Source organism: Geospiza fortis, unplaced genomic scaffold (assembly GCF_000277835.1).
Source record: "Geospiza fortis unplaced genomic scaffold, GeoFor_1.0 scaffold11, whole genome shotgun sequence".
NCBI classification, from domain to species: Eukaryota; Metazoa; Chordata; class Aves; order Passeriformes; family Thraupidae; genus Geospiza; species Geospiza fortis.
The window spans coordinates 9,348,477-9,371,356 of NW_005054304.1; the positions used below are offsets into that span (position 1 = coordinate 9,348,477).

The 22,880-nt window shown below is 38.8% G+C and overlaps 1 protein-coding gene across 2 annotated transcripts in view; it reads left to right on the forward strand.

The window, feature by feature from the left end:
• Nucleotides 1-22,880, forward strand: part of BMPR1B (bone morphogenetic protein receptor type 1B) — a 185,649-nt gene that overhangs the window by 34,874 nt on the left and 127,895 nt on the right. Inside the window, exon 2 of one of the 2 annotated variants that reach the window (XM_031066363.1) lies at nt 9,101-9,162. The gene's annotated coding sequence lies outside the window, so the exon portion shown is untranslated. Of the gene's footprint in view, nt 1-9,100; nt 9,163-22,880 lie in introns of those variants that run through there. The other variant, XM_031066364.1, reaches the window with a different exon arrangement.

Consider the following 22,880-nt stretch of genomic DNA (forward strand, 5'->3'; position numbering starts at 1 on the left):
GGAACAAAGGCAGGGGAATAGATTGAGGGATAGTTTTAAGGGAGGGTACAATTTAAGGAAAAACCAACTTGGGGAAAACGTGGGGGGATAACAGAATGAACCATTTAACAATAACTTAATGGAATAAACACAAACCACAACAATCACAGGGGCATTAAATGGTACTGTCCCAGCACCAGGCATGTGTCCCTGTAAGATTCATGCTCACGCAGCACAGACAGCTTGCTCAGCAGTCTTGTCTTCGTGCTGGGCTTTTAGCTGGCTAATCATCTTACCTTGCCTCTCATGGGTTAACTCAGCAGAGCAGCAGGGAAAAAAGTGTTCTGTCATCATCATATCAATGCTTGCTCTATGGTGGTGATGCCCACTTTTTTACAGAAAACAACATGCCAAAGGTTTTGTGAGGTCTAGGGCTATGGGAGCCTGTGTATTGGTGTCTTATGGCAACAGAAATCTTCATGCTGGTGTACGCATCTCCTTGAAACCTTTTCCAACACAAGCCTGCTGTTTCCATTGAAGGATTTTATGGAGCTCTCTGTACATCATATCTTGCACGGCTTACCATATTGGCTCTTAAAAGTGGCTTTGAATACAATGCCAAGGCCCCCCAGTAGCAGCTTTACAGGCTACTGGGGAACTGGGAAGCTGCAGTTGGCTGTCCCTGTGCTAGCCGAGCTCCCTCACTGGCCTTTCCAGCTAAAATGATGAAGCATCTGTTCTGTCTAGTTTCATTAGATATGACTGCCTTCCTGAATGCAGCAGGGAGCTCTGCAAAGTGCTACAAGCTCTTGGTCCAGAAGCGCCTCCTTCAAAGGAAAAATGGGTTCGAATTTAATGCCAAGGTCTAATCCCCCTCTGTACCTACTCAGTGCCTGTGTAAAGGACTTCCATGTGGCCCCTAAAAATTAAAAGTTTCATCATCATGGTAATTTCTGTTTCCTTTCAGGAATTCTGGCATAATTTTTTTTCTTGCTTTCAGTTTTGTGGAGTTGCTAAAAAGCCCTGAATCTCAATATTTTGTGGAGAAATTTGACACTCATTGTCTATGCATCAGCTTGTATATGAGCACTGCTGAATAGACCTCTTAAACTCATTAGTGCTCCTGGATCATTAGATCTGGGATAATGTGCTAAGCACCTTTTTGCCATTATATTAAAGACCCAGGTAGATGCTGCAGCCTGTATTAGGTGATGGCAGCACAGAGACAGGGTGCTTGAAGGCAGCAGCCTTAATTCCACTGTGCCTGCCTGCAGAGACAATTTATATCCCAAGTTTTGTCCCAGGTGATTGCAGGATGCTATTGAAGTGCAAAGTGACCTCTGGTAGCCTGAGGACAAATCCAGCTCATTTTAATGTGGACATAAGGGCAAGGGTGTCCCGCTCAAATGTTGCCACTTAGAAGAAACCTTTTAAGGGGCACATATTGACACATAATGTGTCTTGGTCTGCTTTTCTGTGTAAGTTATTTCAGTGCAAGGGGAAAACAAGAGTGTAAAACCTTGGCATGGTATTGCACAGTAATTTTAAAAGTGGTAGAAGGTTGTATAACAACAGGCACTTAAACCACACCATAACTTGGGGTTATTTAGCAGTGATGGGGACTGAATAATATGTATTTTTGTTCAGGAGGCTAAATTTTTAAATTGGGAAATAAAACTGAAGGATATACAAATGTAAATTATTTTTTCCCCTCAAGAAACATAGAGTTAAAATTCATCTCTTTAGTAAGCCAGATTTAAAGATTAGAGCACTGAAGAAACAAACACTAGATAAGCTTTTAATATATTATTCTCTGGTTTTTTTTTTTAAAGGAAAAAAGACACCTTACAGATTGTATGCAAGTAAGAAACATCCGAGAGAAACTTACTAAAGGAAGAGTTTGGTGCTCTGGTTAACTTAGGTCTAAAGGTGAAAAGTCTCAGGGAGATGGGAGAAGTTGAGCAGAAACAATTCTAGATCTAAACGGGTTTCATCACTAAAGAATATTTAAAAATTAATAGTAGAATTTTGAAGACTCTGCCAAGGTAAATTCTTTTCAGTGTAATTAGAAGGAAGGAAGTGTTCACAATTGTTTGATGCTCACAGTGTTGTATTTCTATTTCATAAGGATTTTCTACTTCACATTGTTGTGGTTAATACTTGGAGGGAGGAAAACACAGAAAATAAAAGTCAGCATTGAATGGGAAGGGTTGAAATTAAGAATAGGGCTGCAATGCACGTGGATCCTTTCAAATGGAAAAAAGTAGGAAAAGCCAAGCAGGACTCAGTGGCTTGATTTAGACATAATGCTGTGTTTTGAGGAGTTTGCCTGTCCCAAACTGGTCCATAATGGTCTCTGCTTTTGGTTACTGCTTGTTGCCTAGACCAGAAGAGCATGTCATAGTGCACTTCCAGATGTGACTTCCTAGGCTCAAAACACTAAAGTGAGTCATAAAGCAGGGTGTCAGTAGCCACGTTTTTCAAGATGTTATACTTAGGCAAGAGCCCAGAGAGTAGGATGTAAAAGGCTGCTCCATGGTTGAATTGCAAAACCGTTGGCTCCAGGTTCTCATGAAGTCTGTGTATGAATATGGCTGGAGCCTGAAATCTTGCAGCTTTGTCACGTCTCCATGTTTTCCAACTTATTTTTTACACAAAGACTACAGGGAACACCAGCCAACATGTGGCTTGTGTTATTTTTGAATTATTATTGTTAGGATTTTGCATGTTGACTGTGTTATTGGTGTGGTGTATCACAGAAATAAAATGTGGCCTTATTTTGACAGGAAAACGCATGCTACAATTTCCTTGTGATATATTGCACTGCCTTGTTGGTTTGATATTTTCCATTAATGTGAAAGAGCAGAGCGGAATAAGGGAGCAGAAGAAATGTTCATCTGCCATGCATTTTCCCTCTCTTTGAAAGGCTCTCATGTCCTCTACCAATTAGTCACCTCCTTCCCTGTACTGCGTGATGTGCTGCCCACTCAGAGTTTAGCTGGCAGTTCACATGCAGCCTGCTCCCCTGAGAAATCCCTGCAAGCAGAGCAGCTCCACCAGTCTTCCCAGGCTGCCCTGGGAGTCTCTTGGTCGCCTGGCTTGAGAAACTGGAATGTGTTCTTCTGGAAGTAGCCAGGATATAACGATCCAGGCATTTTCAAGTAAGTGTGATCCTGCCTATTTTCAGATTCAGAAGTTTATTTGAAACAGGTTATATAGATTGCTTCAGATTGTTATGGGGGTTTTTGTCATGATTTTTGATGGCTAAACAGTCAAATTTTATGTTCGCTGCCAGGCTTGCTGAGGTTTAATGATGCAGGTAATTTACAGGCTTTACTAGAGATGGAGATTTATGGAAGGAAAAATGTATGCAATTAGATACATTACTGTATTTCTATTTAAGTTTTAGAGTAATTAACTTCAGAAGTTATTTGAACAGTTGGTAAAAGTTTTATGATGATATGGCTGTATTATGATTTTCCAGTAAGTTTCACTTTCACTGCATTGTTTTTGCTTGGCTGTTCACTTATTGGTCTGATTTTATTCAGTAGGAGCAGTAATGATTACAGACATTCATTTCCTGTGAAGAGCTTATGTTACTCTGTTAAAAACAAAACCTAAGTCCTCAAAAATAGTCTTGTAAAAATTCCTCTGACTAGGAAGTTTGAACAGCTGATCTTGATATGTCATAGAGAGCAAATGTAGTACTTAGGTGACAGGGTGCCAACATTTTACTTCTACGTCAGAGCAGTGTCTCATGCAGAATAACCCTCAAGATGTGACCAAGGCTGCTCATGTTATAGCATTAGACCAGCAGCACACGCCATTGCCTCTCTGAGGCTGAGGTTTTAGATGGTATTTGGAGTTGTATTTCAGGGGACAGGTGGAAGTAATGATGACAATTAGAATGCCTTTGATGCTGCATTTAGCAAGTGCTCTTTTACTAAAGTGGGCAGATCAAACACCAGGAAGCAGTTTCCTCACTTGTAATACGAAGCTTGGCTTTGCAGCCATTGCTCTGTCTGAAAATCTGCCTCTCTTTTGCAGGGAGCAACTAAGCTCTTGCTTTCCCTGGTGCTCCGTTTCCCCGGTTTCCCTATTGGGTTTGCTCCTCTGTGCAAGTTTAATGCAGGAAATACACATGGAACAAAGCTAGTTCTTTGTCACCTGGGGTATGTGGACACAGCCACAAGAGCCTGAAAGCCCCCTGTCCCTTCTAGGAAGCCTCACCATGGCTGTGCTCAGAGCAAGCAAAGTGACTTCCCAAATTAGGGAATTCTGGCTATGAGTTGGGGGCTATTGCATTTTAGTCCCCATGAGCGATTTGATCCAAAACCCTGATAGTTCCCACTATTAATGTAATCAGATGGCACTGAGTGGCGCAGAACTGCAGAATTTTACTGAGCACAGTTGGCAGAGACAGCAGAAGTGTAACTTAAGTTAATGCTGGTCTTTGAGTGGTGGCATTCATTGTCTCAGCTGATGTTTAATAAAGACCATTCTAATAATCTGTCCTTTAATTTGGTGGCTATTAAACACATTAGCTTCATAAAAGCTGTGTTTTCCTTCTCTAAGACACTGAAAAGTAAGGACATATCGCTGATTCAACTGGTTGGGTGTTTCTAGTCAAGAACTACACAGAGTAAATCTATGCTATAGACCTGAGTCTCTCAGTTATGCATCCTTTAAAACAGGGACCCATGTGGGAGGTGTCTCTTGCTTCCACCAACTCATCATTTGCTGTCTTTTGCCACATCCTCTGCTGTAAATCTAACTTAAAAGAGACATAAGAGAAAATACTGATTCTGTAAATTGAACAGAAAGATTGGTTCCCCATGCAATACTTTATTTCTTTTGTGTTTGTTGTGACTGAGAAAACAATGGCAGAGGACACAGGAAATGCACCTGAGTTGTGTACATGCGGATGAGCTGATGTTTGCAGTGACTTGGAGTTGTGAACATAAGATGGAATGTGCCATTCAAGCGTGAGTCCAGCAGTTCTGTCTTTTTTTCATGCTTTTTGTATTACAGCTATGCTTAGCATATCATGTTTTGGTTGAGGTGCAGCTTTGGAGTTCTGTAATGTGACTCATTATGTATTCAGAACAACAAGGGTCGGGTTTTGCGTTTTATTTTTTTTCTGACATAGAAAGACATCTGCCAGTTAGTCTGAAACTTTCAGGGATCCCCTGCTGTTATTTCTCAGCCATGAATACCTCGTTAAAGTTTATTCAAAGTCAGCGCTCCGTGTTGAGTTGCTGGAACACCGAATTGTTCTTTCCACTGGGACTTGCTTGATTTGAGTGAAGAGAGCACAGCTCCCTGCCGGTGTGCCCAGCATACCAGTGACTTGTGATTACAAGCATGAGGGAGTGGTGCAGGGGCTACCAGCAAGCGGCAGCTTGGCACATCACACTCTTCATGCATTTTCTGGTGGCTGCTTTTTAAAATCCTTTTTTTAAATCCTTCTGTCATCCGAGAGGATGTGCACAGGCATTTCACAAATAGTAACATGTATGAACCCACCAAAGTGATTATTAGGCAGTGCATATTCATGTGACTGCTATAAAGCTTTTAATGCAGCGAGGTTGGACTAAATGACCTTTAAAACGTCCCTTCTTACACAAAATGTTCTATGATTCTATAGTGTTAGGTGCACATATTTGTAATATTTGAATAGCAGAAAATATATTCTCTGCATTTTAATACCTTATTAGATATTAAAATTCTCTGGTATTTTATATTTTATATACTATGGGTATATTTTTTCTATTTTCCATAGGCGTGTGGGTAAACACACTGGAAAGAGCAAATACAAAGAAATTCCTCTTTCATTTATGTAGATAAATCACTGTTTTCAAACTAGCGGGTGGAAGGGAAATGTCTAAAAATATTTTTTGCCGGTAAATTATATTGCACAACCACATTTGTGTGTGATCCCTTAATTTATGTGTGTGGCAAACTCCAAGGTGAGATGACCCAGATCTGATGGCAGCCTTGTATCAGTGTAAAGCAGATGGGCAGCGGCAGCTCCCCAGGCAGCCACAGTGCTCTTGTCAGTGGAAGTCAGCCTGAGATCAGAATCTGCAACATTTACATATTCTAGATAAGAAGGTGAAACTTAATATTTTGTGTTGCTAGTTTTGAAGGAACTGTCTCAGCTGGGTTTCTATTTGTTCTGTTTTTTACTGTCTCTTTTTCTTGTGCTGTGAAGTGCAAGGAAAAACTAAGCCAAGACATTATTGTACAATAAAAGGCTATCTGGTACCTAAGAATGGGAAAGGAAACTTACTCTGCATGGTCCATCTATTGCTAGTGGGACATATAGCTGGATCTCTGCAATAAATTACTTCAGGGTACCTGAGGTACTCTCCGAGCAAGAAAAATTTCTGAACTGAGCTTGCAACAGTGGTTTTTATTGTGCAGAGCTCTCCTCTGAGTTTGCGATAGACAGTAAGTAAACTAATGTGATGAAATGTTGTCCTTTTTGGCCTTTTCAGGATCCTGGTTTATTGCAGTGGAGCACTTGCATGAACTTGTGCAACATAGGCATTTTTCAGGTGTTGCTGAATAAAAATAGCTTCAGATTGCCAAGAAGTGGCTGCTGATTTATAAGCATGGATTTCATAAATCTTTTATCTAAATTTAAGCAAAATCAAGAGAAAAGCCAACAAGGTCTTTGTTAAAACAAACAAAACCACACAAAAAAGTGTGTTAGGCTGTTTAAAAAAAAAGTTTTTGCTTGTGGCTCTGGTGGGTATCCTCAACCTTAAGTTCATAAGTACTAGATTTTCTTTCCAAACAGAAGGTGCCTTCTGAACGTGGTCAAGGAATCGGACAAATCAATTAGCCAGAATAAATAATAATATGTTGCTTGGAGGCATAAGGCAAGTCCAACAGTACTTTAAAGTTATGTAGACTTTAAAAGTAAGATAAGCTAATACAAAAGTTCTGCAGCAGATTGAGTTAGACACCAGATTACAATTCTTTTATGGTTGCAAGCAAATAACTGAAACTCTAGGCTTCTATTTGCCGTACATGAGCACAATGAGATAGTGTTTCTTACTTTCAGGAGAGAAGTGAACATTGTTTCCTGAAAATGCCCTGTGTGGCATTTATTCCTATTGTATGGGGTTTTTTGGGTGGTGGGTGGGGGGTTAAGATAGGTCATTTGTAAGCATCTTTTTGGAATTGTTCTCATGGCATGAAAGAAAGAACGAAGCAAAAGTCTTTGCTTGAGTCTCAAATTGGAGTTCTTGCATTGCACATTTGAGCAACTTTAAACTGTCATTTAGCTTAATGGGAAGTTTGCATGGAGAGTTTTAGTTATTTTATAGAGAAACTGAAGATTTTTTTATTATCATATAGGTTATTTCTACATTTAACTGCTGGCACTCCATTACTGTGGATCTTATTAATGTCGTGTTATGTGAATTCTTCAAATTTCTATAAGCTATATATTTTTTATTGCAAATGGTTAGGATTTGGTTTTGTACTGATGGACTGTATGAAATCTTCCAAATGTGGGAATATAAGTTTGTAAAATATTACTGATCAAACGATTGTAATCTCCCTGTCTTCTTTCTAAATATATCCTCCACTTTTACCAGAGGTAACAAAAACATTATGCTAAAAGAATTCCAGCTAGTTGAGACCACCTCCCATTTCTAGGTTTGTGTTTATTTTGGTCATATTGAATTTGAAGCAGAGACTCTCTCAGGGAAGGAATGCAGTCCAAGAGCCTGGGCCCAGATGTTACGCTTTCCTTCCATACCAACCTAAGCCTCTGAGGCAGAGATCCCCCTCTCTGAAAACAAGACTTGGACAAAGTGCAAACGCCTCATTTCCTGAAATCTCATTGTTTAGGCCAACAAACAGGCAGGTCAACATGCAGGTTGCAGAACTGAAACTGAACACCACCTCAGTTTCCCCGGATCAATGAAGTGTAATTTGAGGCTTGTGGTTGCCTGTCTATCTTGGAGAACCAGGACAGAGAACAAAGGCTCAACACTGTGGCCTTCAGATATTTGAGCAGTGAAATAATGTTGCTGCTGTTCTCTTCTGCTGGCTTTTGGCTCAGGGCTGTGCTGTTTAGGTAGGCTAGGCATTAATTTTTTGTAATGGTTATTATGCCAGAAAGTTCTCCCAGAGCAGAGGCAACTTATGCTGGCCCTAGGTAGGTTAGTTGAAGAAGAAAAACAAAACAACAACAAAACAAAACCCCAAACCGGGAAAGAAAAACTTATTTGAGTTCTGCAGTTGTTCACATAGACTGTTTCTTATAACAAAACTTCTTGGTTTGACTCTGTCAGTCTCTCTGTAAAATCAAGTCTGCAAAGAGGCCTTTGTGAACAATAAATGAAAAACTTGGCACAAGTCTGGCACTAGATGCAGATTAAAGAACAGTAGATCTAACTGGCTGTGATGCCTGTGGCATTTTCAGCAACTTCTATGAAAGGTTAGAGCCCATAGCTTCTGCCCTCAGTGGGAGATGGCACACACAAAAGTGGGCTGTCTTGGCTGGAATGTTTTTGCAGTGTGGTGGCTGCTTTTTGGACAGGGAGCCTTTTTTGGTCAATAGAAACTCGGGCGCACAGTATTTTGTTTAGCTGCAGTTCAGGGTGTTAATTTATAATTAGGCTTCACTGGGATGTAATCAGATCCATACTTGTAGGGAGTATGGGGGTTTTTTTGCATGTTTTTACTGAAGAGCTCATTAGAAGTTGATGGGAGTTGAGTGCATCTCAGCCCAGTCATGCACCTTTTCCTAAAGCACCTAATTCAATTGATTGGGGTGTTTAGTGACAAGAAACACTGTGTCAGCAGGACCTTAATTATTTAATCCATCTACCCACAGCATGAGTGTTCTGAGTAATGCATGGAAGTAGATAAAACTCTTACATCTTCATGTTTGAGCAGTAACACTGGGAAAGGAAAAAGGTAGTTTTTATTAGTAAGTATATGCAATATTGTACAATTGCTGCTTGATATTTGCCACATAAAATATATGCCACACCATGAAAATAAAAATTTATCTGTCAGTTTGCTCAAGTGTGACTAAACTCTAATGTTAAGTGTACAATATCATATGTAATTGATATATTTTTCTGCTCTGTTGTAGATTATATCATCTTACTTAAACTGTGAGACAAGAATACTTCTTGAAAATTACTAATTCTACAGGTAAGAACTGAGTTAACTAATTTTATCAAGACCATTGCTGTTAATAAGCGCCATGATAAAGTAAACACAGAAGTGTTCACTCTTCTTGAACTACACTTTGAAAAGCTGACAAAAAAATCACTTGAGATGCTCACAGTGATACAAACAGGATATTTGAGAAAGACAGATGTCTGAAGGACAGATGTCAAGTGTGAATGATGTTAGTATATTTTGAATGCTTAGTACCCAGGATGTCTGTCAAGATGGGATTTGTAAAGAATTGTCTTCTGACAGAAAAATGGGAGCCAGTTGAGAAGGTGGCTGGAGGTAATGGGCACACAGACACCAGGTGCTGGCAGCACGGCTCTAGTGTGAGCTGCTTCTCCTTGTCTGTCTCATATTGTCAGATACCCATTGGGAGACCTAAACTTCGTGTGCAGGAAATGTCCCTAGTCCCCTTGGGGTTACTGCTAAATAACAGCATGCCTGGCAAGTTAAGTTGTCATTCTTTGACTGATGTCTCCCCTCGGGTAAACAAGTAGATCTGCAGAGCAGAAAGTCATCAGCTCTTTGTTTAAACAATCTGCTAAAACTCCTGCTGGATGCTTAAGAAACAAGGATTTGAGTCTTTTCAGGAGGATTGTTGAAGGATTAAATAATTACTCAGTTCATAATGGGAAAACTCCCACTTTGCTGGGGATGGTGTTGTAAAGCCTTATAGTCAGAGCTGACGTAAAAACAAAATGTGAGCAGTTTTACCTTATCACATAAGGAGAGGAGTTGTGTGTTTTTTACTTCTAATGCAGACTGAGACAATGCAGGTAAGCAATTCACTTGACCCCAAATAAAGGATGCAGAAACACAGAAATATGATAGATGTTTACAAAACCTGTGATGTCCTTTAAGTTATGAACTGCCAATCCACTTTTCCAGGCCACTAAAAACTTTGTGAGCTATTTAATCTACAGAGCCCTTGCCATCCTTTCAGTTTCTTCCTTTTTGTATACATCTATTTCATCTTAGAGCTTATAAACACAATGCAGGAAGTTGCTGAAATTGGAGAATTAAGCATTTTTCCATACACAGATAGTGCTTCCTGACTGCACCATATACTGTTACTTTGCCTCAGTATCATAAAGAGCCTGAAATTGAGAAATTGTGTTGAAGTTCCTTTGGGTTTACATTCTTGGAACTTTTCCTAGAGCAATTTCACAACTTAATTTGCATTTGGTGTTAGAAAATTTATAAGACTCTGGTGCTTTGTTACTTATACCTAGATTTTGAAAGGAAAAAGAATGAATGTCTGTTAAGTTTAAAATAAAGTTGTAGCCATTACTTATAAAAATGGATGTGCTAACCTTGAAATGCCAGTAAGTTGCATGGAGGTATTAAAAAAATAAAAAGCTATATATTCCAAACATTATCTACAAAACAAATGAACTAAGTATATATACAAAACAAATGAACTAAGTATAATCTTTTATCTGTTAATCTTTATATGGGAACATGGTATATACAGATTCTTAAGACTGTTAAAATCCTATTAATTTTCTGTGTTCTGTCCCAAATCTTTGCTCCCATTCTTGCAGAAAATGAATAGTTTTATTATTAGCTGTTCAAGCATGTTTTAAGCTGAGTTTTGAAATATTTCCTTTAACAAAGAATGTTTTTAAAATACTGTTTTTTGAGACATTTTAAGGTTAATAGTCTATATACCATATTTAACTACATGATGCTATTCCTGCTTCTGCAGAATCCTAGCTAGTTTATCAGCTTGAGTCTGAAATGAGTACAAGGATAATAATAGAACCAATTTAATTGTGTGGATGTATACGTGGCTTTTGGTTGTACATCTGCATAAATGAAAGTGGCTTTATTGCTTCATACTAAGAACCTTTTGAAGAGTTTTGGATTACTCTGTGCATAAAATGCCTCCCAGGAGGAAGGCAATACCTTGGACAGATTATACGATGTTCCTGGTCCGTTCAATCATTTTTGGGGGAAAAAAAATTGCCTTAGTAAATTAAACACAGAAAACCCCATGAGTAGGTCCATGCTTTCTCCATGTAGTCCCTGCACTAGTCCTTGTTTTTAGAATTATACTTGTGTAATACAAAACATTTGAGCTGGCATGTGTTGCATTATACGTATCTGGCTGTAAAATGCTACAGAAGATTGCCCACTCTTTTAGCAGGAATTTTTAAACACTTGACCGATTCAAAATGAGCTTTGACATTTTAGTGACTATGTAAATTCTGAATATCCTTCCTTATGTCATGACTGAAGTAATTCCAGTGGGTTGTACTGATTGTTTCTGCCACTGCTTTACAATATAAGAAATTGTTGTAATTCAAAGGCTGTATACAAATATTTAATTTGTATACCTGCACTACCATTTATTACTGGGGAAAAAACCCAATAATAAATGGTAGAAAAAAGCAATAATAATTCTGGTGCTTCTTGCATTGCATACCTGACAAACCCATTTGAGCTTGGTTTTACTTTGAGAAAGACTTTAACTTACTGTATTCCATGAACATTTCTTCTATGGAAAGAAGAAATAATAATAATAATAAGCCATAACATCAAACCTAATAACTTAATCTGAAATAAATTTTTGTTAATGTTTCGCATGGAACCAATGTACATGAGAAAAGGGCATGGCAATATACAGAAAATTGTTGCTCTATACCCTGTGCTTGAAACCAATCAGATTATTGAGCTGACTGTTACTTGGGCCCATAGTGAGTTGTCTTAGGGAGCACAACCACTTGAGAACTCTTTCTTTTAGAGAGCATGGAGAAAGAAGACAGAGGTTGCTCTCAAGTGGTTTAGTTGTGTAAGGTGGTGTCACAGACAGGGTCATGAAAAAGGCAGCGACAGTCCAGAGGAAATAGACGGAGGGCAAGGGTGGGAGGGACAGAGAAGAGCAGTCCTTTCACTGGCCACCTACTCCCGTCTGATCTCAGCTGTCTCGTAAAACTTCACTTTGCAATTTGGTGAGGAATTCTCCAGTCTGATGAGGATGGCAGAATAAAGGGATGCGTGTCTTAGTAGTGAGAGACCCCAAGAAGCATTTCCATCCCACTAGCTCCTAAGGAAAATATGCCCCAAGCCTTCCTCCAGCTCAGATATCTTTTAAGACTTCTGTTCTTCCTCCTTCTGAATCCTTTTGGCAGATTCAATTTACATCATGCTCTGGAGATTTGATTAATTTCCTATTATTGGCCAAGTCTTGCAAACCCCTGCACTCAAGGTTGGCAAGTGTGCTGTTAAATCTTGGTATAAAGGAGTTCTGCTCCTGCACATTCAACCTATGGCATCTTTACTGTCTGGGACCATCCACCCAAACTGTGTTTGTTTGATGACTAAGTGGCACCATAATGTGAAATCTATCCTATTAGCAGAGTGAATAAATTTACTCAGTATGGAACTTTTAAGTGTCTGTTACCATATGCCTTCGGATCATAATTTAAATTAAATTTGCTTAAAATGGAAATCTAGATTCAAGCTGACATCATAACATATGACCTCCACTAGCAATGAAAATTGAAAACATGAGACAAGGACATTAATCACTGAATAGTTTATAAGCTGCCCTGAATGTTCATCTGAAATGTTAACGCTATTTTATTATATGCAATAACAGCTTAAAGTGAAAATTTATGAACACTGTGAGGTGCCTAAGATAAGGCATTCAGACTCATCTTATTGTGCCCTGGCTCAAATCTTTTGAGTCTTTAGAGAAGTGCACAGAGACACTTGTGTGCCTAACCTATGGCTTTTAGTGCAGGCATAACCTCCTCCTTTTAGTGGGACTGGAAATGTGAGCAGGATAGTGGGGATCAGGTTTGGCAGTCAGACTTGTGTGAACTCAAATTTGTTCATACATACCCATGTGCAGGAGGAGGTGTTTAATGGCCTCAGTGTGGAAGTGTCTGTGAAGTTTGGGTCATTGTTTCCTGGGGTTTGAATTCTGCTTAGCAGTTTGAATTTTGGAGTTCTGATAGTAAGTTTTGATTTGTTTTTTTTACTAGATGGCTGTAGTTGTAATGTTGAGTGTAGCTGAATAAGGAATATAATGAGTGCAGTAGAGCTTACATATGCAAAACTGACCAGGGCTGTCATCAAACAGATCTTTTCAGATGACCTGATGGAATGATTTTGGGTTTTTGTTTGTGGTATTTTTTAATTAGCAGGTACAAAATCTATTTGATGATTTGAAAAGGAAGAGATTTAAGAATGTCTTTTTAACTTGATCTCAGATTTATAATGCTTCATCTGTAATATATGCCCTTTACTTATGAACTCATCAGTGTAACTCAGAATCTTCAAAATTTGATGTCATACATAGTTGACTTGGTGGAGTCTGGAAAAACACAAGTGAAGTTGGATTATTAGTTTCCAAACTATTCACTGCTGCTCTTTTGCTGGGAGAGCTTCTTTGTTCTTTGTAGCTTGAGCCAGTGATTTAAAAATAGATTTAAATACTTTTATAGGTGAAAGTGAGCTTAATTGACAGTGAGGTGGTTGTAGCTTTTGTGTTTTGCTTTACTGGGTAGTTGTAGTAGTAAACTGAATTTATTGAAGTAAATCTATGAAATTACCTTAATTGCCTGATCTCAGTAATATTTTTAAGGAACTCCCCTATTTGTGTGTTTTTATTTTAATGTAAGGTACAAAGTGCAGCTTGTATATGCATATTGTTTGGAGGCTTTGAATGGCTTGCCTGTCTGATCCATTTTAATAGATTCCAGCCTTTTTCCATGACATCATTATTATAACAGACTTCCTAGAAAATATGAACAGCTGCTGTGTATTTTTTCCTGTGTTTGATATTAAAACTGTAGCAGCTATTCTGTTCTTTACAAATGACAGCAATAGGCTTGTCTGATGTAAAACAAAATGAAAAAAAGTCCAAGTAAGGAGCTGTGATACTGTTAACAGGCCAGTAATGTAACAGGTCTCCTTGTATGAATCATTTCATAATGCAATAAGGGATTACTTATGCTGCTGTCATACTGGTCAAAGGTTGGTCCCATTTCCTTCCCCCCTCCTCCTGAACTAAACTGTGCATCATTAAAGATGATGAAAACAGTATTGTGCTCAGCTTCCTGGCCCAGATGGCAATTTGCATGAAGAATTTTACTGTATTTTTTTTTCCTAATATTCTTATGCAGACTGTGCATAGAGGTTTTAAAGTTCTTTCCAGTTCAGTCCAAGCAGACTTCTTCCTTGTTTCTCTGCACATCTTGGCATTCAGGGATGGCTTAGAGGCTATTTAACATGGAGTCTGGAGTATTACATACAACTAGGAATTCATCAATCTCATTGTTATGTGTAATTTTCTATCTTGCTCTATCTGTAAATACTGTAAACAGATGAAAGGTATCAAAGAGGGATGTGGACATCTAGATTGTTGTATTCCATGCTGTCTGAAATACCTTGGTTGGAGTTTTAGTTTCTTTTAGACAACTTGTGCAAACCAGCCATGTTGCCTGGTATGTTTCATGCCTCACTATCTGCATTTGACACAACAAAAGCAACAGGTATAAGGAAAAACTATCCTTCCCATGGCTCTGAATAGAAACACATGACACTGTGTGCCTGACTCAGACACCAGATAAGTCTTAGGGTGTAATATGGCCATGAGACAACTCATCATCCATTAATGCTGTTATCTCAGTCTGTGTCTTTTGGAGTGCCTTCTTCCTCCATTTTCACATAAGTCACCTGTGTTTTCTGCTATGTGTGGGGAAAAAAGGGCAGCATGTTCTTCTTCATGAAGCAGGGGGATGGTCTCCGCACCAGGTGTATGGCTGTGAGCTGACTGAAAAGTGCTCCAAGAAAATCAATACTAACCTTGCAATGAGAAGTTAGATGAGGAATGGCTGCATTGCTCCTGTCTGTGGTGTTCATCAAATGGTGCCTGTTCTGCAGAGCATGTAGAGAAATATTTTCATGAACAGAATAACTAATACCTTTTGGCAATTATCAGCCCTTTTTCATCTTTTAAGGACTCCAAGAGAGACTGCTTGACCTGTTCTCCATTAATGTCCTAAAGCAGCCTTGAAAAGCACATGATACAGAAATAATATTAATGCAAATTATTATTAGCCCAGATGTGAGAACACATGAAAATTACCTTCCGTTTCATAACCACAGAAGGCTTAAACCAACACTGACTATATGTAATGTGTGATGCCTACAGAATGTCATTCCTTCGAATATTTGATGCAACATGGTACTGAGCAGCTAATGGTTGATATCTGTGGCTTCTGGGCTGCACCACAGCCTGGATGGGAAGACAGCTTCAAACCACACAAACCCTTTTGAAGGTCAGCTCACACCAGGGTGGCATGGTTAACAAAAATGCAGTTTTATTCCAGTGTTAGGCAATTTCTGAAGCACATTTTTTTGGTCTTCTCCTTTTTGTTTACATTGAAATGAGTGTAAAAGTCTGATTTTCAGTGGAACAAAATTTGTGTCCCATTTTCACTTAGTTTTGCAGGTAGTTATAAAGCAAAGTGAAGAAACAGCATGTTATGTATAAAGGCATTACTCATAACTCTAAAATTTTCTAGTATGGGGAAAGCTGTAGGGACTTAGTCCTACAGATTTTAGCTTACTGTTTTTTTTCTTTTTTGAAGCATGCAGAAATTAATTTCTTCCTTCCCCTTCTCTTAACCCCCATATCGTTTTCAAAATTACAGTTCTCTGCTATTGCATTTCTGGTTAGTCTGGCCTATTTTGGGTGTGTAATCAGGCTGTGGATTATTTTATTAGTTCATGTCTGTAAATAAACTTCTTTAAAAAATCGTTTTTCCACTTCCTACCCCCAAAAGAAAGTTCAAGAAAGTAACTGATATTTACATAAATATGTATTAATGGGTTTTAAATATATGTTAGAGATAAATATTTGCCAGATCAGCTTATAAAAATTCTGCTTACAAAATAAATTTATTTTTAGCTGTTATTTTTATTTAAAAAATGCAAAGCATCAACCATCCTGTAGAGATGAAACACTTTGTGGTGAAAAACAATTTTGCAGTCATTGATACATATGAACTACAATATATAAAATGTCAAGTAATTTTGTAATAATTACCACATCAATTCAAACTTGTGTGGCAAGGCAAAACTGTAGAGAAATTCCATTGAAATTAGTGAGGTTGATCTATAATTACCCACTGAGTCAAACAGTAATATGGATCATTCATTTGTAATTTGAATGCAAACAAATCTGTAATAAAAATTTCTACCATTCTTCAGACATGTAATGGAAAATGTTTTGCATTTTGCTTCATATGTGTTTGAAATAAAACTCAGACTATGTCTTAGTAATAGCATATGTCCACAAAATGTAATTCACTGAAAAATTATTTAACTGTGGCTTTTTTATTGACACCCTTCTTACAGTGAATCTGCTTACCTGAGAGAGCAGAGAGAGCAGTGAAGAGTAGCTAAACATGGCCCTTTTTATAATAAATAACAGTGTATTTTAAATTGAGGGCAAGAACTGATTTTTCTCATTTGCAATATGAATGCTTTTCAATTAGATTTGTGCTAAACTCAGTGGCAGACTATGGAACAAAAAGTATGTCTCAATAAGCTGAACATGATCTTCAGGTGTCTGTGCATCTCCTAGCAGCAGTGCCTGCCCATGCAGCAGGTCAGACAGCTGCTTCATCCCTTCCACTAGAAGGACTCAGAACATCAAAGTACATAAGACACAAAGACCTTCCTTGAGGGCCACAGTGCTTGAAAGGCTTTACTGGTTTCTGTGTTTTTCTCTCTGCTTTTTAAGTGTGCATCCTCATGACAAACCCTTTAGGGTGTAGTTCACATGTGCAAGTGTCACTTGCCGAAACGATTGGTAATAACAGGACTTGGAATGGTTTTGGGGGTGGGGAAATTTTTGGCCTTCATCAACATCAGATTTACACTGGCCCACATTGGCAGTGAGTATAATCTATAATAAGCTATTGCCTTTAAAAATGGTAGCCTTTTCTCTGTGAAATGAGTTGATGCCTGTTAGACCAAATGCAGAAGTCTGTACTGCAAACCATCAGTACTAAAGTAATTGTAATAGTATTGCTGCCACAGCCACAATATTCAAAGACTGGTGAGGGGGGCAGGGTTTGCACAGAGAGGTAATATCTTTTATTAGATGAACCAATATAGTTGGAAAAAACAGATGCTTCAGACAGACAAATCTTCCTTCAGGAAAGGCTTTCTATGCCCAGAAGCTTGTCTGTTTTTTCCAACTGTATCAGTTGGTCTAATAAACAATACTGCTTCTCCCTGTAAACTTTGCCTATATGAAACCTGGGCATTTCTGTCAGCCCTTCTACAGAAAAGCCTGCAGCAGCATGGGCATGGTGCTTTGCTGGATTGCATATGTCATGCTTCTTCTCCTGCTTTACTGCCCTGAACTTTTCAGAGATGGGGCAGAAAGGGAGAATATTTTCAATTAGTAAGATTAATAGACCCTGACTGACAAAGCTTATCAGAGTAGTTGGTTTATTCCTTTCCTTAGCTTTAGCTTAAATGTTTGATGGAAAGGAAATTTTGCTCTCTATGGAGTCTGTTTCTTTCTCCCCACTTCAGAGCTGTGGGTCCTGTAAGCTCCTGTTAATGCTGATCTTCCTGGTGTGGTCTGCCTGTGTATTGGAACAGTTACAGAAGGGAAGACTGTTCCCTGGCCATTGCTCTGCTTTTCTGAAGAGTCTGATTTTGTAATGTGCTTAGATTTGTAGTGATAATAGTCAACCAATAGCTGGTCATAAGTCTCTTGCTTAGATTTCAAAAGGGCTCTAGGGCTCTTCTTGCAGAGAATAGAAGACAAAAATATTCGGTGGCTTGACGGGCAGTGTGTCGAAAAGGATCTGCTGTAATATGAAAACAAAAGGAGCAGTGTTTCCAGCTAGAGCACCAAACATCTTGGAGTCCACTGTGGAAAATGTTTATAGTGTTGTATACTTTTATTGGCACAGATTTAAGAAAAACAGCTAATTGAATGATTTTGGGGACTAGATTCAGTACCAGTGGACTATCGAATAGTGGTCAAGGAAAGCCCCTCTCTACTGTGGGGTGAGAGCAGGGAATCTGTAAGGAGTATTCAGCTTTCTTGTACAATACAGAAGGACAAATGCTGCTTTCAGACTCACTGAGGGTCCTACATGTGCTGAAAGGAATTGGGTTGCAATGCCAGGCGGCTGTGTGGGTGCCCTTGGGCTTGGGGATTATCAGGCTCAAGGTACTCCCAAGTCCTTCCACAGGGACACTGTGAAAACAGTGGAACTGTTGCCTTTCCACTCCTCCACTCACAAGATCCCTCATATAAAACCTGTTTACTTGGGCTGGTTTTTAGCTGACATTCTCTTAGTTGTGTTTTCCTCAGCATCTCCTTGGTGTGGTGGGCAGTAACATGTGCAGTCTCTTGTCTCTGCACTGAACCCTGTGTGATGACTGTACTGCCTTTTCCATCTTGGGAAGATTTATCTCTTCTCAAGCAATAAGTATTATTAAAGCACCAAAGTTCAGTAGCAAGACCATCAATTTGTTTAATTGTCTTAGGCCTGTTTGCTGTTTTTATTGTGCTGTACCAATGCCAGCTGTTGCTGGAGGCTGTAGCTGCAGGGTGAGCCTTGGGCTGCCCTGGAGTCCCAAGACAATTTGGCTTTTACGCCCCTGCAGCAAGAGAACAAATAGTTCTCTCTGCACATTGCAGAATGAGGTGTGAGTGAGCTGTCGTGTCGTCTCAAAGAACTGGACCAGAGAGCGAGGCTGAAGCCAGGGCTTGAAAAATGTAGCCTGTGCCTAAGTGCTGGAGTGAAAAATAGTTGGGCTGGCATTCTTCCTGTTGTGTTCAGAGGCAGTGACTGACGAGGGCTTGGATTTGAACATGAAAAAAAGACATGCCTCTGTGTTAAATCTACACATGGACCAAAAATGAGTGAGGAAAGAAAGGTGTGAGGGAGAAGTGTGTTTGGTCAGATGCTGCCTTCCTGCCATGTGTCATGTCCCTTACTCTTCTGCCTCCATAGGAAAGGCATGTGCCTTGTTTGGTCTCAGTTGGTATGAGCTGGTCCACTTGCTCTTGCAGACCACTTAGTAACTTCAAAGCCTTTAGCCTCAACACATATCACATGTGTCCCTCCAACAGACTGATTTTTTCCGAGTCTTTCCCAAGTTTTGTGTGCTGAATTTCTCCCTTCCCACCAGCAAGTAGTAGGATTTTTCTGGCTGTGCTGCCACAGAACTGCAGTGAGTGCGAGGGTGGGCTTATCCTTTATATCAGCATTCTGGTAGGATGTGACAAATGGGCCTGGAAAGAGCCTAAACCCTAGTGTTCCGTAGCAAAGAGGAGGAAGACATCCTTCTGCTTTGAATTCAGCAATGTTTTCCTTGCTGCTTCATCCTTGCAGGCAACTGTTTCTTGATGCTCTCGGTGCATCTTGCGTGGTTCTTATGAACAGCCATGAGCTGCTGCAGCTTGGCACACATCTCTGCAGCTGAAGAGGGATCCGAAGAATTGTTTACTTGCTTGCAAACATGAGAAGCCAGCTATGATGCTTACTGCCCGTTCATGTTTGGAAGATCATTTTCCAGCCAAAAGAAAGCTAAGAAATCTAGAGACACTTTGGCATTTGGCTAGCTGAGTGGGTGGAGAGGTTGTTTTCAATCCTTGATTAAAGCACAATGTGTTGGTGCACAAGGGTGGAGAAGCAAAGCAATGTAATTATAGTATGAAGTATTGCTTAGGAGCTGAAATACTGATGTATATGGTGACATGCCAAAATATAAGGTGAAAGTCTGATATAAGCAAATGAACAGCACCTTTGGCCAAGAAAAGTCAAGGAGAGAAGCAGAAAATGTGACCTGAATCAGCTGAGACACACTAACACAGGCAGTTATGTGTAAGGTCTGTGTATGTGGGACAAATCAGTGTCATCCAAATTTCTCTCTAAAAAGTAATGAAACACTCAGCTCCCACCATGAAAGCTTAATGTGCAAGGTCTGCTGTAAATTACACTGCAGTGTATCACATACAGGAACTCTGAATGCTGGATCTGGTGCCTCCCTGACACATAATTTGAGGCATGTGTGGTAGAAATTCAAAAATATAAATTCTAATATATGTAACTTGCAGTGTAGTCTTGTTGACTTTTGCCAAATATAGGCTAATAATAATAAACAATACTTAATATTTTTGGTGATTTAACTAGCTTGGAAGCCAATCTGTTGAATCTGAATAGCTTTGTGATGATAAAATAGCAGCATCAAAAATTAAGGGACCAGTGAGATTGACATGGAATCTGCTTGATTTGTAAGTACACATGAGTTTTCATGAAACTACTTTGAAGTTGTGAAGATTGAAATAAAATCCATTGGATTTGTTCTCTTTGATAGACGAAAGGTAAATATAGCTTATATTATTTTAACTTTTTCCAATAAGAGTCTTGCAATATTTATGTCTTGCCCTTATCTTGATAAATGCTTCATTTCTAGGTTTTAGCAGTTAGCTTAATTTCTCTACTTTAGCAAAATTCCTTTCTTTTTTCTCCTTCATGTAAGTTAGTAGATAGGACTTCTAGTTGCTGTAAAATGTGAATTCTTGCACATATACGATAATCCTATTTTTTTCATGTTTGCCTTTTGCAAACTCTTCAATGATTTTTTTTTCCTCCAGAAAACTTTTAAAAATTTTTCTTCTCCTTCTTGAGTATTCTTCATTATGTATCTTCACTCAGTACTAAAGACACAGGAACCTCACTCTTTCACACAGCCATGCACACCTTGTGGTTTGAAAAACTGACCCATTCTTTATGCATGCTTCTTTTTCTTGGCTGGGAATTAAATGCTTTAAATCGCTCTTCTCCCATGTTAATTCTGGCTAAGTTGATTGGTGTTACTCTTTTTCTCTTAGTAAATCCATTCATTCCAAATTCTTCAGCTCCCTCTGAAGAATGTTTGAGCCTCTTCTGGGCAGTTTGCTTCTCTTCCATCAGGGTGACTAAATCTTTCTCTTCTTTTTCTAGTGATAATCCAGGAGCTGCCTCCTCTCTATTCTTCTCTTGTCTCTTTTTTTCATTTTAGAAGAGATAGAAGTGCTTTTGTCCAGTTAGGCATGTGTTGTCTAATCAGTGACATTTTCTGGAGATTTGAAACCTTCTGGCTCCAGTTGTGTTAAGTATCTGACATTTTTCCTTTGGACTTCATATCTTTCCTTCACTGGAAGGGGACATAATAACCCCAAACACCTTTCTATCACAAGATGTTGTGACTAAAATTATTTTCCTCTGTCTCAGCTTCTGATTGCAGAAAACTCTAAGTTTAAGAAATGCTATCTTATTTTAAAAACACATGACTCCTTGCATACTGCATTTATTCCTCAGGAAAAACAAAACCAAAACATTTCCAGACAAAATAGTTAACCTATAAATCATTACCAGTATGTTTTCATTCAGAATTTTGCTTATTTGTAGCTAATCTTTGAGCTGCTTTATTTTTAGTTTAATGATGAAAGTTTATAGTCAGAAAATAAAGTAGCAATTTATCATGGCCAACCAGAAGTTTAAAAGCCAGTCAGATGCTGGCTTTTGCATTTTCTGTTCTTATATTTTGCAGTAGGTAAAATATCAGCTGAGTGTCAGGCTTTGCTAACTGACTTAATGCTTTTAAAACCCTCATGACTGCTAAGCAAAGTGTTCATTCTTAGAATAAAGAGTAAAATGGGCAAATATTTCCTACTCTTGAAGATTTTTATTATTTTTATTCCTCCAGTGTTTTTCTGTTGAAAAATGCCATCTCTCTTCCTCCCAGCTGAATGTTTTTGTGCTGACACCGTCTTGTCCACTTGGACCAAAGTTGCAAACTGCACATCTGGCTGAGCCATATGTGCTTGCTGCAGGAGAGATGAGACACCCAGGTTTTTGTCAGAGGTTCTGTGGAGCTGATATATGGCACAACAGATGATGCCATGAATTGCTTTTATGGACCCTCACTTTTGAGTGCCCAATTTCTTCTGATTCCTACAGCTCGAACATTTCTTAAATGCCATGTGAGATATTAATACAATATTCCTCTGAGACTGCTTTCCCACCAGGATTTTGTGACCACTATGAACATCTGTAAGTCCATCCATTAGTAATGTTCAATTGCTATTGACCAATTCCAGCCTAACTCCTCTGATGCTTGGAAGCACAAAGACTATGTTTCTGCAATACAGCTAGAAATTGTGTGAAAAATATACAGAGGGTCAAAATATTGAATTCTCTTTACATTTATTAGTTGTGGATTTTTAAGCTGCAGGAAAACTCCACAAGCATACTTTCCTATGCTGCTGGCTTCCCAGATAGCTGAACAAAATTTGCTTGCTTGTGTTAATCAGCTTTTAATCAGTTACATAACTACAGGTAGAGAGAGATGTGTGATGGCTTCATTTCTTAACCCCATGGGCCATAACTGGTTTTCTTGCCACATGTTCACCCTTGCCATAAAATCAGTTTGCAGCTATGTGAAATGGGACTCAGAATAGTTTTCCTCTTTTCTTGGCATCCTTTTCTGTTAGTAACCAGTCAGTAAAGTTTTGGGTGTGATATAGGTAGAATGCAGGGAAATTGTAAACAAAAATTTGTTCTTAATAATTTGACAGAATAATATGATTTAACAAAATAATTTGACATTTGTAATAATTTAACAGAACACATGGATTTGTCTTCATTACATTTTAT